Below are 8,476 nucleotides of genomic sequence, written 5' to 3'. Positions count from 1 at the left end.
TGGAAGACAACGCCTAGAAATTGTCAAGTCCGCTGATGTAGTCCTCCTCGTCGCCTGGTACTGAGCAGCAGTCGAAGATATCCCAAAGAGAACAGAAGAGTAGAGAGGGCATGTGTGAGTACACAACTTGTACTCAACAAGTATAACATGAGTTATGAGGCTCTACGGTTAGCTGACTCAATTGCATTAGCTTTTAATCTTGTCAAATTTTATTAAAGCTATTTACTACAAGTGGATGAATCACCATAAACCCACATTTCATAATAAATTAATCAGTATTAATTAAGAACTAGCTGGAACACACAGCTTGTTAGCACGGTAGAGAAGGCCTTCATGCAGCAGAAATTTTTGCCACGTTCTTCCATCTCTACAATTTGCAAAAGCATCTTTGAAGTCCAAATTAGTAGCATATAATCCCTTTATGGTCTCTAAGCCAAAGATTTTATGAGAAAGTTAGAACAACATGGTATAACGTTGTGACAGTTTGTGTATTTGTAATCCTAGACTTATATTTTGATAGTGTGAAGTGTATGCTTGTTAGTGTAAAACTTTTGTGTATTTGTGTGAAGTTCTTGAAAATCTTAAGTAAAGAAGGTATTTTCGTAATTATGGAAAAACTAGGGTTGTTTTTGTCAAATGTAAATTGATAAGTGGTAACCTCAAAATAAGTAAAGGGTAGTTTGGCAAATATATTTTTACTCTATGTCTTGTAAAAATATATATTTACCCAACAGTTGCATTAGAAATGTAGGAGTTAAATTGTGTAAAAATTTGAGTAAAGTTGTGGAAATAGGGATATTTGTGTAATTTATTAAAAGTACAAGTCCTTTATTGCAAAATAGGTGGTTTACAAAAGTAACTTTCCAAAATTACTAGAAGTAAAAAGGTAATAATGTAAGCAATCATGACTTACTTAGCAAATTGCGAACAGGCCCAAGGTTATATATAATTTATACTAACAATAACAAAGATGTTATAAAATTCAAATTTAGTCCAAGTCTTAAAATAAAACTTCATATTGTGAGTTTTGGAATTCAACCCCTAAAACAAAGTTGTAGAGTTCGAAAAGTTGTACAACTTTCATTTTGGTTACATTTTTGTTTGAGCCCTAGAACAGCGGTTAAAATAGTCTTTACCGAGAGGTCCCTGCAATTTTCTAAAATTACAAACAGGTCCCTGGGAAAATCCCCTTTCTCTTCCTCCTTTGGCGCTGCTCTGTTTTTGCTGTGTTCTCTGCTCTGCAACCGCCGCCGTCCGGCCACCGTTGACACCTCCTGCTGCTGCAGTTCACCGCTGTCCCACCCTTGCCACATCCTGCTGCAGAATTTTCCACGCGTCGCTACCCCCAGCTCCTTCTCCTCTGGCGCCCTTATCTCTTCCCCACAGGCGGCAGCTCTGTCCAATTCCATTTTTCCCTCCTCTCTCCCATTCCTCCACCAGGCAGCGGTTCACAGGCTCGGGTCGCAGGAGCTGGGCGCCGGCGATGCAGAGTGGTTCCAGGCGGCGGCTGCGGCGAGACTCGGGCGCGTGCAGCTCGGCCGGGCCCAGGCGCGGGAGCAGCGCTAGCGCGGGCGGCCGGCCGCAGCAGGCGCACGCGCGGGCCGGCCCAGGCAGCCGCGGGCGCCAGCGCAGGCGGCCCCACGCGGGGCGCGCACGGCGCAGCTGCGCGGCGGCTCGGCGGGCGTGGGCCGCGGCAGGTGCTGGCGGTCGGCGCTGCGCTGGAGGCAGGCGGAGGGGCGGCAGCCGCCAGGCGAGCGGGCCCAGGAGGCGCGGGAGCAGGCGGGAGCAGGCGGCTGGCGCTCGGTGGCTTGCGGGCGCTGGTGCGGCGCGCGGCTCGGGCGCTGCGCGGCCCCGGGCAGGCGACGGCAGGCGGCCGCGCGGCTGGCGAGCGGCCCACGCGCAGGAGGCACAGGCAAGCCGGCGTGGCAGCTAGGCGTACGCACGACCGGAGCTGCTCTGCTCCTCTGAATTTTCTTCCCCCCCCACCGTCGAGGACCTCCTGTTGGCCTTCCTCCTCACCCTTTGATCCCCAAAATGATTTCGTGGTATACTACTCGTCCTTCCCCGGCTGCCGGCATGGCTTGCTTCCACCAAAACTGAGCCCCCACGGCGCCTCCTCTGTTTCAAGCTCACAGGAAGGACCTCGTGCAACAATTAAGACAAGGTCAGGGTGTTTTCTGCAAAGCCTAGACTCATATAAACAGTGTAGTTCGAGGACCTGTGTGTAAAGGTGTTTATTGTTTTATGTGAAGTGATGTGCTGAACTTTGAAAATCCCTAGAAAATCGTAGAAAATTCAAAAAAATATAAAACCAGTTGTACTTGAATCTTCATTTCAAATTCTATCACTTTTGTTTTATGACCATGCTGTGAAAATAGATAGTTTGTACTGTATTAAGAATAGAAGTGGATGGGTGTTCATTATTTCATGTGAGTGATATTCTTAACTTGTAAATTCAATAGAGAAGTGTAGGAAATTCTAAAAATTGCAAAACCAGTTTTGTTAGAAACTACATTTTGAGATCTACAACTTCTATTAAGTGAGTTTGATATGAAACCAAATAGTTTAGAATCTATATTAAATCTAAGATAAGAGAGAGTGTAAAATTCATAGCTCCTACGTATTAACTATGTAGATCATGATTTTTGTTATACAATTTTTATAGGTTAAGTATGAATTGATGTGGAATTTTCAAACCTAATTTTGTTTTGTAACTTAAATTCTTTTAAGTTAATTAATTCAATTTGTTTATAGAAGGAATAGCTAAGCTATGTTCAGTCATGTTTGCTTATTATTACAATGTGTTTTCTTGTGTCGCTTGTTTAAATCTTAATTAGACTTGTTGTGCAACTTTAAATAAGGTCTAATTCGAAGTGAAATGTTTGAATTGTTTTTAGCCTACTGTTTATATGACACTAAACTTATTAGCTATTGGTAGCCAAAGTTCTTGCCATAGATTGACTAAAGATAAATTGTGCACCATGGCTGATGTATTTGCTGCCCCTATGGCAGACTTTTTGTGATGATTGATTAACCTTTTATTCATATGGATGCTCATGCCTTTACTTCAGTCTTGATTGCAATATTGTTAGAGCCCCTTTCCTATGTAAAGGTCCTAGTTTACCTCGTGTATCGACTACTTAGTTAATATACCTTTGTAACTAGGCTTAGCAATCGGCTACTAGTTCAGCTGATTTTCGATAGGCGTGACCCTAACGGCCATAAGCCCCTTGACTTCTTCCATACCGGCAAAAGCCCCTCGGCCCGATGTTTACCACCCTATCGGTCCGATCCAATGTTAGTGCCCTAATTGACCCAGTCCAATCTAGACAACCGCGTTGGCTATACGTCAATCGGTTGTTTTGTTGGTAAAATCGAACCAGTCAAACACTAATTACTTCGGTTAACACTCTAGTCAAGAGTCGGATAGGCACATTCAATAGAGAACGTATTTATCAGCTAAGCACAGTCAGTACAGCATAGGGAATCGGCTGACAGCCGATTCACACCAGATCGGCCAGATCCGATCAACACTGTAGACAGCCTTCTGAAATAGCCAATACGCACACAATCGGCAACCGATGCCGATGCCCTGTAGATTATGGCTAGCCGATGGCCACACCTATCGACTAGGTACTCTGTCGAATTAAAGTGTGAATCGGCTAGGTGTGAACCTTTGTCAAATAACCGATTTATCTAAGTTTTCACGCTAGATCTTAAGATTCTTGCTTTAGGCTAATCCAAGCTGATTTCAGTTGTTTCCCATAGCGGTCAAATATGGCCGGTCAATCCTTAGTTTTCCTATCCTTATCCACACACTGTTATCAGCCGATTTATCGGTTGAGAGATTGACTATATGCTTATCGGTTACATACCCTCAACCACATCCTCCTTAATCTAACTCCGCACTTATGGTCTCACCAACCTAGTTTAATATTAGTGTTCTATTACATTTAAATCTTGAAATAGATCTAACTTAGATAACCTCATCGGCTGTACAGCACTCAATTGTTGTGCTGATGTAATCCAGCCGATGCAACCACACCTAGTTACCTAGGATAACATTTAAGCATATCTCAATTAGGCACAGCCAGTGCAGCGTAGGACAATCAGCTATACAGCTGATATGCCCCAGTAGATATAAGAGAACATTAAGGATAAAAACCGGCTACACAGCTGATTCACCAATCAGCTGAATACGCTGAGACACAGACCGTACGGATACATAGTTCGACTAGTCTATCAATACACCATCGGCTAGTTACTCGCATTAGTCAACTAACTATGTCAATACATCACTCGACTAATTCTACCCGATGTTTAAATCGGCGAATGTGCCGATACACTAAATCGGCTAGAAGGTCAAATCACCGATCGACTAGTTTTGCTAAAGCATGGATCCGCTATGCTGATACACACGCGATTAGTTAAGTACGCCGATGCTCACACAAATTAGTTAGGACACAGCTGCTTTAGGAAACATCCCTCTGCTAAAGTGATCGATGTTTTCATCGATCAATTAGAAAACCAGTGCACCTGTCAACCGGCTACCCAGACCAAAGTACACAACCTTGGATCAGTAAGATCGCACAGTAGACACACCTCTGTTAGGCCCGACCAAAGCACGTCTATCGGCTAAACCTGATGCATCCTCATCGGTTAAGGTCAAGATCTATACACCAACTAATTAAATAACTGAACATGCTACCTAATGAAGTTAGTATAGATGTTTAGGGTAAACTCCCTGTTGCCTAACGAGACTAGTTAGTTTAGTTAATACTCGATAAATGACTGCCCAATACAGGGTAGTTAGGTTGTTTGTCGAAATGTAATGTTCTTTTATTTGGATTGCAACTTTATCGTGAGTTGAAATGAAAGTGTATGCATTCATTAAACTCCATCTTGCATATCATATAGATTCGATCACTCTCGCCGACGGAAATTACCAACTAATCCCGGAACCAGAAGGAAGTTATTCTGAAGACCCCAGGAACTTCGTCACGGGATTATCTGAAGCCCCGAACCAAAGTTCGGAAGATATTGACTTACTGACTTCAGACCCACCAATAAAGGCAAGCCCCGGACATAACCTACTATTTTTATTACACTACAATCTATATCTATTACGTATTCTATGCATTAAGTTCTTAGGAATTGCTTGAAACCCTAGATGCATAAATCCTAGGAACCAATGTACTGCACCTGAGGTCATATCGACTAGATGCTCTGCTAATAGGGCCGGTAGAAGTCGAGTGATTTCCTGTCACTCGCGCGATATAGGAATTGTAATGTTTACATTCCTGTTATCACTATAAGGATGACGGACGGGAGTTTGTGAGGTATCATGGTTGAGGTGATACCCCGTCTGTGTTGTTGAACCTGATAAGGTCGCGGTGTGTGCCGATCGGGGTTAAGCGTTTGAAAGTACTAACCACATGCCGTGAGTTATGGGTAAGCGGTAAGCCTAGTAGCCAATCGGCCCGAGGAGTGGACATACCTCCCACCACTCGATTTGCTTCTTTGGGTTACTTGGTTCGACTGGGGAAATACGTGTTGCAAGGGCAACCAGGAATACGGGTTTTGTAGTCGCGCTACAGACGTATGTCCTGCACGAGTGATGTGCGTATGTTCCTGCAGTCGCTTGTGGTGGACCTGTCCACGAGTCGGAATGAAAGGCAAACGGTTGCTTCGGAATGACCCTGTGGTGTTCCAAGCGTGTGTGTTAGGTTTACCTTGCAAGGTTAAATTCGATTCGAATCGTCCGCCTCTCACGATGATTGAGACTACTTAATCCCTTTATCACACAGAGTAAGAAGAGCAACTATATGATAAGCAATACTGATGGATGAGATAAAGAGCTCTACCTTGCTTGCTTAGTTATAAGTGCTTATCTAGAATGGATAATCACATAGAACTTGAAAGCTAAAAGTTGAAAGTAAGGATCTACTCTTAGTTGCTTTTCAGCTGAAACTAAACCCAGAACTTTTACAAGCCTTCATAAGTCTAGTTATGGGCTAAAGTATACCCAATCCCGGGTAAGCCTTGCTGAGTATTAGTATACTCAGCCTTGCTAGTTGTACATTTTTCAGGTGATATCTGTGAAGACCCTACTCTTCCCTTGCCTTGGCCCTGTGCTCTTCCAGATGATTGGTCCGTGGAATGGGATCCGTCTCCGGCCAGCACTGGTGATATCGAGTGATGTCGTGCCCGGGCTTAGCATGACATCCGTCTTGTCGACGTGCTGTAGATCATCGCGTATGTTTTTCCGCTGCTAAAGATCATAGCTTAAACAGTTGTATTGTTTTCTCTAAGTTTGAAACTTTGTACTACTTTTATAAACTCTTGTAATGTAATTCCCTGTTATGTAAAATGTGATGGTGATTGTATCTCTGGACTCACCTTCGTGTGAGGTAACCTTATTTGATCCTGTGTATCGGTGGTTTATCGGGACGTTACCCGACAGGCCAAGGGATTATACCGTTTGAAGCACGTTGGAGCCTCGGAAGTGGACTCGCGTACTTGAGCCGGTATAATTCAGGTTGGTTCTGCCACAGCTGGTATCAGAGCTATAAGGTTACCCTGGAGATACATTTTACCTTAAAAATGTTTTCAGTATAAAAGTTTGACCAACCAAAGGTTTCCCAAAACTACGTTGGATTCGTTAAGGATTGAGCTTAGTACGTAAAGCCCTAGGGTAATGCTTATGAGGGAATTAGAGGTGTCTATAGTATATATATAATCCTAACTACCAGCATTACTTTTCTGTCAAAACTTAAATTCATGCACAACCCAACTTTACTTTCTGTAACGACACCTTCGACGATGAGGTAAGAAGGTATGGATCCTCAGCCAACTGAGGGAGCTTGGCCTTCCTGTCGGTGATGCGAACCGAACGCTGTTTCTCAAGCAGTGGCCTACTTGAGATGCTGCCAATGTACCAACTTCGGTTGACTACATTGGGAGTATATGGTTCGGCACAGGGTATGGCGATCGCAGATCATACCCCGCATTTTGCGGTACCCCCGTGAATACGTTATCTCGATAACGTATGTTAACGTTGTCTGTACGGCGGTAATTGTACAGATGCTGTTTCTATAGTGAACAGTAATGATTGGGGACGCTTTCATGACATGCTGGCATGAAAGGTTCAACATATATATATTGTGATTTTCTGCAGGTATGCTAACCTCGTTACGTAAGCTTGAACGTAAGAACGACTAGTATATATATAGGGAGAGACGTATTTATATGATGCCACCGTACTTAATCACGTAAGACCAAGATTACTTGGCAGTTATTTTTGTTTGTGAGGACGTGTAGAACGTGCATGCATCATGTTATCGTGGATTGACCTGATTGTCTTGTTTGTTATGTGATTGTATTGAAATATGTTGCTTGTATCTAAATGCCTGTATAGACTTTGTGTTGTGGGAGCCAATGTAATCTGATAGGCTATCCTAGAGTTGGGAAAGTCTTTAGTGAATCAAATCAGTTAGGTCATGTTTGGACCTTATCGTCGATCTTAGCTTGACCGCTAAATCAAATCCTTGATCTTGTTTTAAATCTGTTTCGGCAGAACCATTGAGTTCCTTCCTTTGATGGTTACATTTTGATAATCATCAGCAAACTCTTCAATTCATCATTCAGAGATTTATCCATCCTTTCATGATGTTGTACCTTATATTGTTGGCTATTCCGGTTACAACATCTGAAAGTTGTACCTTCAATTTTTGCTCAGATAATTTTTGGATAAATTTAAAAGATGTATGACAATAATTACTTTTTGCATACAATTCTACGAGCAAAAGTCATGCATCATAACACAATATCATCTTTGGTCAGTGCATGGTGTTGCATCATCATCGAAAGCCCGTAGACTAACTAACGAGTGCGCCTCCTGTACAACTTCAGGTTGTCTCGGGTTTCCTAAACCTATCTTGTTGCTGTTGACACTACAGGGTTGCTATTCCTCTTTTGTGGTGGTGTTTAATCACATGACCATGATGCCGTGTCGGAACCTAAGGCCTCATGTGCGCTGCAGCCACATGATTGAGCCATTAGGAGCGCACTGGTGACTAGGTCTATGTGACGTAACCCCACTGCAATCTCTTTTTATGCAACCTTACTAGTGTCCTAACTTTTGATCCTCGCTTAAGGATATAGAGCTAACCAGGTGTTAGTTACGAACGAACGGTTGCAGGGTGCGAGTCATAGGCATCATCAACTCATGAGGGTATGCATCATATTTCATGCATTTCATACGTGCATACATTGCAAGTATCATTATCCTTGCATTATGGCGTATGCATCATTCGATCAGCATCATGGTAAATGCATTGTGTCTTACGCACCATCTTGATCGTGCATAGAATCCTCCATCCTCGTATTGCATCATCATTGCAAATATGCATCTCAACAGTGCATCATGTTCATGGTTATATACCAAGCATTGCACTCTAAGCTAGAGCATTTTATC

This window comes from Panicum hallii, chromosome 6 (genome assembly GCF_002211085.1).
Source record: "Panicum hallii strain FIL2 chromosome 6, PHallii_v3.1, whole genome shotgun sequence".
NCBI lineage: Eukaryota > Viridiplantae > Streptophyta > Magnoliopsida > Poales > Poaceae > Panicum > Panicum hallii.
This window is presented reverse-complemented; position numbering follows the sequence as displayed.